The sequence below is a fragment of the Hyperoodon ampullatus genome, assembly GCF_949752795.1.
Source record: "Hyperoodon ampullatus genome assembly, chromosome: 15".
Taxonomy (NCBI): domain Eukaryota; kingdom Metazoa; phylum Chordata; class Mammalia; order Artiodactyla; family Ziphiidae; genus Hyperoodon; species Hyperoodon ampullatus.
This window is the reverse complement of record NC_136928.1, coordinates 41,800,061-41,810,027: the sequence shown is the minus strand read 5'-3', so window position 1 is coordinate 41,810,027 and position 9,967 is coordinate 41,800,061.

The following is a 9,967-nucleotide window of genomic DNA, read 5'->3' as shown; positions in this document are numbered from 1 at the left end:
ATTCAAAGAGCACTTCTCAAAGGATGACGGTGACAGTGCATGTCAATTTAGAGTTAGAAAGGACTTTGAGTTTATCTAGGACAAAACATTTCCAAGATAGGAATTCCTCTCCAACATTCTGGACAGATAAAATCCCAAATTTAGTACTCTGTGTGTATCTATAAAAAGAAATGTAGGACTTCAGAAGGAAGCACACTCTATTTTTTAACATATCAGTTTATAAATTTTGTTTCTATCAGTATAATTTGCTTCATACAACTTCCAATTGTTAGTCTTACTTTGCCTTTCAGCTAACATGTTTCAGTTGTCTTATAGTCTTCTATTTTGACTGAAAAGAGAGAAAATTTCTACCACCATCTTCCAAGTCTTCTCTTGACTAAACTTTCCACAGAAACCTTTCTAATGCCCATCAGATGACATGGTATTCCATTGTACTCAGATGTTTTATGAACTTGTCAATATCCACTGATCCTTCATCAGTTTGTCAATGATCTTCTTAAATTATGTTATCAAAACCAATATACAATATTTTGGTAGTGTTCTGGCTAGCCTGGAGTACAATGGGATTGTAATCCTTATATTCTGGAAACAATTCATCTTCTTTGGCATCTTGAAAATATTCACTTCAAAAGATCTATCCAAATTTTAGAGCTCCTTTCACTGGATTCAAAGCTACAATCATGATAAACATCCCTGATGCAGACCATTTGCCCTGATGGGGTCCTCACATTCATATACAGGAATAATGTTAAGAAGACTAACACAGTTTTAAATATACCTAAAACACTATTAATTAGTATTGTTATAGTATTACTAATAAAACAACTATGATTTCAGTATGGACCTTGATTGGATTTGAGGGTTTATTAACTGTTATATAGGACCTAATGCGTTATTTCTCTAGTCTTCCATTAGCTGAATCAAAATCTGAGAAGCCATAAGAAACACAAATTCTACACTAAGATTCAGACCTAATATTTGCTTTTATCAGCTTACTTATAAAATCATTTTTCTCCTTACATTTTAAAATGTGGATTTTCATCTTACTGTATGGATTTCAGCAAGATACATTATAGATGGATATCATTTTTACAGCAAAGCATGTTGACACAGTTTTTCTAATGTTACAGTCAAAGATCTAGGGATTCGCCAACACATTTGTTCTCAAACTTTATTTTTTTTTTTTACTCAAAAGAAAATGCTGCCTAGAAGCATAAACAAATAAAACTAATAGAGCAGACCTGCTCTGGTAGAATGGTATGATGCTTACCATCTCTCTCTTTTGCTGTGGGTGTTCATCATTGAGGGACCTGTACAGAATTCCTAGAGCTCTTCAAAGCACAGTTTTAAAGCTATTGTCTTTAAGTAGTAGAGAGAGAAAAATGATTAGAGAGTAGTAGAGAGCAGCAAACTTTTGGAGACTCAAAAATGAGGATGAGAGGCAGAGTGGGAAACTTAAAGACAACTGAGAGACTTTCTACCTAAACTGAGAGTATTCTTTTCAAACCATGAAGTACACATCCACCTTACACACGAATTCTTTTGAGTGTCTTAACATCCTTCCCCCAAGTGTTTTATATTTGTAACACAAGGCTTTTTCTGTCAGAGGTAAAAGACACTGTGTATGTCACAGCAATTCTAATTTTCACTTAGCTACTATTTAAGCTATCTCTTTCAGCTTCCCTAAAATTTTCAAAAACAAGTCATTCTTCCTTGTCACCTTTATTTCATCTATAGCTTAACCAGTATTTCCACTGAGGAAAGAGTAGATCCACACAGGGAGACCTTCAGTTGGCCCTTTCTTATATACTTACATAGTACCAGGATAGAGCCATACCCTCCTTTCCCTTTAATTCTCTAGCATAAAATATCCTGAGAGTTTTTTGAGATTTGTACTTGCAAATCTATTGAAGAGGGCCACCTAGTAAAACTTTCAGTTCCTGCTGACCTTTACCTTTTTTCCTAGATGACAAATAAGGATTTAAGTGATATTTTTGATGTCCAGATAGCTAATCCACTAGAAAAGGTTCAGTGCTCATGGTGGTGTATTCTTTTTCAAAAGCTAACTAGAATTCACAAGGCTGAGTTGGAGTCAACCACACTGGAAAGCCCTGTTTTTTCCATCTTCCAAGCATGTGTCCTGCTAGTTCACAGTACACTGGGAGAGGGAAGTGGGAGGGCTGGAACTGGAAGATTCCTGTGAAAATCTGCAGGATGTGACTCTATTGAATCATCAAATATACGGATTCTTTCAGCCTACTGGAATCACCCTGCTCCATAATATTAAAATTAAAATTCCTTGCTAAAATTCTTTTTTTACACTTAGATACACATACGTAATGAAACCAAGATTCTCTGGAGATTCTCTGGTTGGTTGTCTGGTTGATTTACTCCTTCTACTGAATAGTGTGTGTGTGTGTGTGTGTGTGTGTGTGTGTGTTTTCTGACCTCTTTGTTCAGTATACTGAATGAACCCATTTATAGATTAGATTACTTTTCCTTGATCCTGCCCCTGACCCAAACACTAGTCACTCAGTGCAGAGTAAAGGCAAGAGGCACTGGCAGGGCAGGGTGGGTAGGGGGTCAGTGGGTAGAGAGATAGCCAGGAAACAACTTTAAATTAAGTGGGGAGCATATATTCATATATTTACCATCATAGGTCCCTAACTCTGGCAACCACTGAATCTATTCTCCATGCCTATACTTTTCAACAATGCTATATTCATGTCTACAAATAGCATACAACCTTTTGAGATTGGCTTTTTTCACTCAGCATAATTCCCTGGAGATACATCAAATTGTTACATGTATCAATAGTTTGTTCTTTGTAATTGATGACTAATGTTTCATGATATGGATGTATCACAGCCTGTTTAACCATTTGTCTGTTGAAGAACAGTTTCCAGTTTTTGGCAAATGGAAATTATAAAACTTAAAAATACAATAACTAAAATAAAAACTCAATGGATGGGCTTAATATATAGTAGAGTAGAGATTACAGAGGACAGAATCAGTGACCTGAAGGACAGATCAATACAATTTACCCAATTTGAACAAAAAAGAGAAGATAAAATAGAAAAAAAAAAAAAACCCACCACCAACAACAGAGTCTCAGGGACCTGTGGGGCCATAACAAAAGAGCTAACATTCATACTTTCTTTCTAACATCAGGACCAATGCAATAGTAATGAATACTCTCACTACTCTAATTCATCATAGGACTAGAATTTCTAGCTACTGCAATAAGGCAAGAAGAAGAAATAAAAGGATATTAAGCTATAAAGCATGGAACTGGAGGAATGAGGCTACTCTAACTTGGCAGAAACTGATTTTCCAGTCTTCATTTATTTTTACATTTTATTCATTTTTCATTAAAATCTGATTTTTTCCCCCAACTCATATACTTTTAAAATAAATGAAAAAATTCCATCATACAGAAAAATACAGAAGACAATGTAAGGAGCACTTAGCTTTTTCAAATCATAATATGTCACATGGGCTTTTTGTCATTTGAAAAGAAATAAAACATTATAGACACAGGTAAACCACCTCTCTAATCCCATTCCTCTGCCTCCATCCCATGTAGGTTTTTATTCTATAACAATAAAATGTATCTATATATAACCTATATACAATACTATCTGAAGTTTCCGAACTTTGAATAAATTGTGACGGACAATACATTTTCTCTCCTAAACTGCTTTTTCCCTTAAAAGTAGAATGGTATTGTAGTTTACTTAAAAGGCTAAATCCATGCTTATAAATGAAGTTCAGATGTAATTTATTTTCTTGAATTGTCACTATTTGATTTTAGTATTTATAGTATTGAGACTTCATGTTAGGCAAATACCGGTTTTTTTCTATTTCTATTTTTCTATATATATATATATATATATATATATATATATAGAAATACAGTATATTTCTATTTCTATTTTCTATTTCTATTTCATATCATTCTGCCTCTTGTTACTCTTATTAGCATGTTTCTGAACTGCTCTTTCATATTTCTATCTTTATTTTCTTCACTCTGGGTGATTAACTCATTATCTTATAATTTATTCATTCTTCAGCTGTGACTGGTCTAATGGTTATCTTATTTTATTACCTTTTTAATTTTAATTAGAGATTATTCCTTCATACATGAACACCTTAAGTATGTTAAGGTTTTTTTTTTAACATGCTGTCTCCTAAAATTAATCTTGAGTAAATTCAAATTCAGATTGTTGATTTTGCTGGTGGTCTTTCATTTTGACATTTATTTATTTATTTATTTATTTTTCATTTACTCTATAACCTTGGTGTGCAGGTTCATTCTGAGTAGTAAGATTTCATTGTTCTCTCTCTCTCTTTCTTCCTTGACTTCTTCTCTTCTTCTATGTTCACCTACTATTACCTAGTAACTATAGAGTTGCCTACCCCTACATTCAGCCCCCAGTGTCCCCAATTCTTATGATGGCATTTCAAAACTTCATCCTTGTCATTTCATTGAAGAAGTCATTGGTCAATCTGATGAGCCAGAGAGTGGCTTGATTTTGTTCCTGATTGCCAGAAGCGTCCTTATCCTCCACTTCCCTAGACCTACTGCTGCTTATAAATTTGCAGATCAGGGAATTAGGTAAAAAAAAACACTATTGTTTTTATTATTTCATACATCTGGGGAAATTGATCTTGGCTCTGGATGCAAGCAAGGAGCTTGGTCCTGTGTCAGACTTGACCTAGAGCACGTTTAGTCCCCACTTCCTACAGAGGACAGCTCCTGCTAAGCTGGGTGTGGCTTTGGCATCACACACTGCTTTGTTTCTCTTTTCCATTTCTGATCTCTGGAGATGTTTATCCTTGTTTTGAGCTCAGCTATGTTTTCTTAATTTTCCCCTTAATTCCTATCCAAGATTGCTTTGTATTTGTATCAGAGGAGAGCATCAAAGACGAACTTACCACGCCATTCCAAACCGCCCTCCACTAACACCCTATTCTTGTCCTTCATAACTTAATTTAATGGCACATGTATTTAAAATGAAACCACTGCAGGAGCAATCAAAGGCTTTTTACCCACTCTGGCTCTGCAGTTCTTTTAATGACACCAGAACAACGTTTGTCATTTAAAGTTTGACAACTGTTATACATATCATTTTAAAAAATCATTTAAAAATCATATTTGTGTGTTTCATGTACACACACTAAATTCTAGAAATCCTGCCTATATGTAGAACATGTATAAACAAGAATCTTAAATTTTTGTTAGAAAAAATTTGTTGTACTTTCTTTTATAGCCATCATTAACAAGTTGCCAATGTTTTCCTCTCAGAATTGGGCCGTTTAATCCATCGCTCCATGAAAGCTGCTTTCAAGCTTAGTCTGATTAGTCTTTTGAGATAAAATTCAAACACCAATGCTAGCCACCCAAAATGTTAAATGTTTAAATGGGTTTCTCCTGTTTTCATTAGTAAGTCAGGCTAATTTTTTAAGGTTCCATGTTTTAAACAAATTCCAACTATCTTTCTTATGTTAGTTAAGTAGGGGGAAAAAAGTCCAAAAAAAATAGTTGTTTGAGTTTATCTGAAGGAACAACTGGATGATGGTATGGCTAAAAGAGTTTACATATGAATTTTGCCCCAAGTGGAAGCCAGTAGTGCATATGTAGGAAGCCCAGAGTGTGCGTGTGAATATGCTAGGAGGAAAGAGATCACGGGGAAGTCATGAGCATATAGCCCTAATGCTTATGACCCCAGGAACCTGGGTCAGTGATGACCCTCATCATTTAAATGTTTAAGATTTTGAAGGGCACAGATAGACACTTCCTCCTTAGAAGAGTGATTGTAATCAGAGAATATGGGATGGTATCCATCCATGTATGCTGCTGAGAGGGCTTCAAAGACCCCCACTTTAGGGGCTGGACTATGCAGCCTCCGAATGAAGACTGAACCACTTCTATGACATGGAGAATATGAGTGCACTTAGCAAGCATAATTTTGGCAGAAACCTAGGGTTCCAAGTGGGATTCGGATATGGGTGGGGAGTAAAATTTTTTATAAATCCCCAAAGTAAAGTATGCTCTTAATCCTTTTTTATGAGACAACCTACACGGCTAAGACAGATTGATGGCAAGCATTATGATTTCTATTCTAAAGGAAGAAGCAAGACTGACACAGGAAATCAAATAACTTGTCTGAGAGATTATATCTCAAAAGCAGAAATGACCCATGGTCAAATATTCAGTAACAGAAATATGACTTTTGGCAATAAAGAATGGAAAGACCATCATACAGATGTTTAGGGGCTATAAGCAGTGTAAGGATTTTAAGTTATGTTTTCAGTGAGAAATGGTTTAATGACCTAAGATTTCTATCCAGTTGTGTACTTGCTGTCTCTGGTAATGAAATCAGTGGTAATCTCTTATTTATTCTCTAGGTATTCAATGAGATAAAACATGATATTGGAATGGGGTAGTCACACATTTGAAAGAAAAAACTTAATGTGCACTTGCCTTTAATAAAATGCTAAGTAAAAAAGGTAAGTTTTTTAGTCCATATAATAATCATTTTAAAAAGAAATACAACTATTTAGGTAGAATTTTATTCTTGCTCCCAATCAAAATGCAATTTGTATAAGCTGTTTATTATTTCTCATAAAATAGTTCTAGTAATGCAACATTTCACCTTTTTAAAACAAACTGTTGTAGAAAAGAAAAATAAATTGTTGCAGAAGAGAAAATAATAAATTAGTAGATAACACATATACTGGCACTCAGAAACTCACACACACACTTAACTTCAGCTTACTGTATACACAACTCAATGTTGAAAACAAATTGCCCCACATAAAGTAGACACTCAACAATTCTGACTGACTGAATGAATTAAAACATATTCTGAAGGAGTACAGGAAAAGGAAGTTTGAAAATGAAGTCATTAAATGGAAGACTCTTTCAGCTCAGGCAGAAAATGCTTCTGAAGTCACAGCATTGCAGTGGTCTGCCTGTCAACCTTGCTTCTTAAACCCAAGTCCGGAAAAAAGAATGTTAATATTTGTTGCTATTTATCTTCCCCTAGAAGAACTTAACAAATTTCTTGAATATTTATTTTGTATAATGTGCTAGAAAGAAGTACTTTCAGCACAGAAACTGTATTGCTGAGTGGACATAACTACAGTGAGATGTACTGTGCAAGACTATGCTGTCTATAGTGGGGGACAGAGATCAAGGTCCTTCACTTAAGTCACTGGCACAAAGGCTTTTGGAAGAGTTTGTCTCATGCACTGGGCTGGGGTTCATTCTTTGGGGGAAGAGAGGGCCTTTCATTAGAATTGTGAGGCTGAAAATAAAGCTTACATTCCTTTCTTCTATGGGGATGCTCCAGCAGGCTAATACAATAATATCCGGTGCTAAACTCTGTAATGTTATCTGATGGATTTCTTCACAAAATGCTTACTCCCTTCCCTTCACTGCTATAACACTTTCCCCTTTCTCTACATCTTATCACTTTGTAATTTTTTTCTCACAAAGATTATTCATACAGGACTTGTATCAGTATGGATCTCTACTGAGACTTCCAGGACAAGTAATCAATACATCTTTAATATTTAAGCAGTTTACAAGCAACAATGAAATTGTCATTGTTGTCAAAATCTTCTAATTTTAGCACACTCTTTTGCAAATCAGAGAAAAAAAAACAACTATCAGATTTTTAAAATACTTATGTGTAAAAGTATTGGATATATTAGTGAAAATAATGAAACCAAAACCCATTATAAAATGCTCATATTACTTTAAAGATAATGACTAATTAATGTTTTTAAATGTAGCAGTTATATAGAATAAAGGCTTGATAAAAACATGGTTTACTTATTTTAGTCCTATTGTTTATTTAAAACTGCAAATCAGAACATGTAACACTTGTGTTTTCACTGTTAACAATGATGTGCACTTGCTCTTAGAATACCAAATTCAACGTGGCTTACAGAACCCTCTAGGTTCTGATTTGGTTGTCCAAATTCATTTTTCATAACTCTCTTAACTCCCTCTTGTTCCTTTATGATACAGCCATATTAACCTTTTGCATTCCTGAATGTATGTTCTTTTCTGCCAGAAAATTTGCATTAAGATGTTTGCATATATCATTTCCTTTGCCTAGAATGTTCCACCCCTTAGTAGTTGGAAACTTCTTTTCTTCCAGGTCCCAAATAAATGCAATTCTTCAGCAAAACATTCCTAACTATGCTGTGCTCAGACTCAGCTGTTCTCTCTTTCATGTTGCATTGTTTTATTTTATTCTCAGACTTTACTGTTGTCTGAAATCATCTTTCTTTTTTCATTCAGTTGATTTAACTATTGATAGTTCTTGTCACTAGAAATGAAAGTTCCACAAAAGCAGGGGGCATTTTCATCTTATTCACTACTATATTTTCAGAGTCTAGAATAATAAATGACTTAAGATGGCACATGTTCTATAATTAAATGAATCCTTCAATAGGAGAGTCAGGTGGGGGATTTGATAAAAAGAGAAAATGCAAAATATTGTAGCTTTAAAAATAAGGACCATGCTCTGATTTTTTTTTCCCTTGAAGAAGTTAAGTAAGCTCAGTAGAAGATTAAATGTTCAAGTATTTATTACCACCATTTCACACATCCCCATAAAGGTTAACAAAACATAAAGAAAAGTTAGAAAAATAAATGAAACTCTTGTCTTGAAATTGCTGAAGAAGCAGAGATATGTTTTGCTCTCTCTAACCCCATCTATTCCTATATTAGCACAGTAGTCACTTGCAGAGGACAAGGAAGCTGGCAAAGAATGTATGTAAATGATCGAAAAATAAATATCTGGGTAATGGAAGAAGTGATGGTGAACCTTAGATTAATCATATTTTAAGGAATTTCAGTGACCCAACCTGAGTCAAGTTTAAAGAACAAAATCTACAATGAAACGGCACTGAAGAAATTGAATGGGTTCAGAAAAATGGCTAGCTAAAAAATAGTCTTTAGCAGCCCTTGTTCCTTGAATTGTTTCTAACTATCAATGACAGACATCATGTATATGTCCCCACCTTCTATACTTCTCCTACACGTCAGGAACTGGACCCCTTTCCTAGGCTCCTTTGCCTGATGGGTTCTAGTTTAGTTATACCAATGAGAGGTACTCTTAAGAAATTTGAAATGTGCAAGAGGGAAAGAAGCCCTTATTCTCCTCCAGCAGGTAGATGTGCTGGTAGACAGAGTATGATAGCTGCAGTGCCTTCCCTGTGAGCTCCTGCAAATGCTATAGTTTGCTGATACAGGAAGCTGTAATCTCCAGCATCAAGTTTCTTTGTTTGCATATTTTGTGTTTTGGAAGGCCAGCAATAGTTCACTTTCTGAAAGTCAGCAGTAGCTCTTCCTGATCTAATTTTCTTAGTGGAAATACCTGCAGGAAAGAAAATCAGGCAGGGGCTGGAAAGGCTGAGAAGGTCATTAGACCATGACACAACTGTGAACCAGAGTTAAGGAGAGGGAAGTAATGGTGGGTGAAAGTGCCCTAGTCCAGGAAAGATTAAACATACCCATCGAGAGTCCTCAAACCAAGCCAGCTACTCTGAGGAGTCTCCTGTTACCTAGGAAGGAGGCTTCCTTCTCATTCCCATGATGGATTTCAGAGGAAGCAGCTGGGGTCCTCAGTCAATTAAGCTCCCAGCAGTTGGAAATATGCCAGGTGCATTCTCATGGCTGTCACAAATAGTCACCCAACTCCCTGTGGTCTCTTTGTTTTCATTTGACAAAGGGAAATAAAAATACCTACCCTATCTCATAGGGCCCCTGTGAGGATGCTACAAGTGAATTCACATCAAAATATTGAAAATGGAAAATGTTCCATAGGCAATAAAGGGAAGATAAAGGGAAGAATTAATGGAAAGGGAGAACAGATACCTTTCAGATATGATCTAACATGCTGTGGTAAAGTAATTCTCTATGGAAAAAAGAGATATGAAACCAATT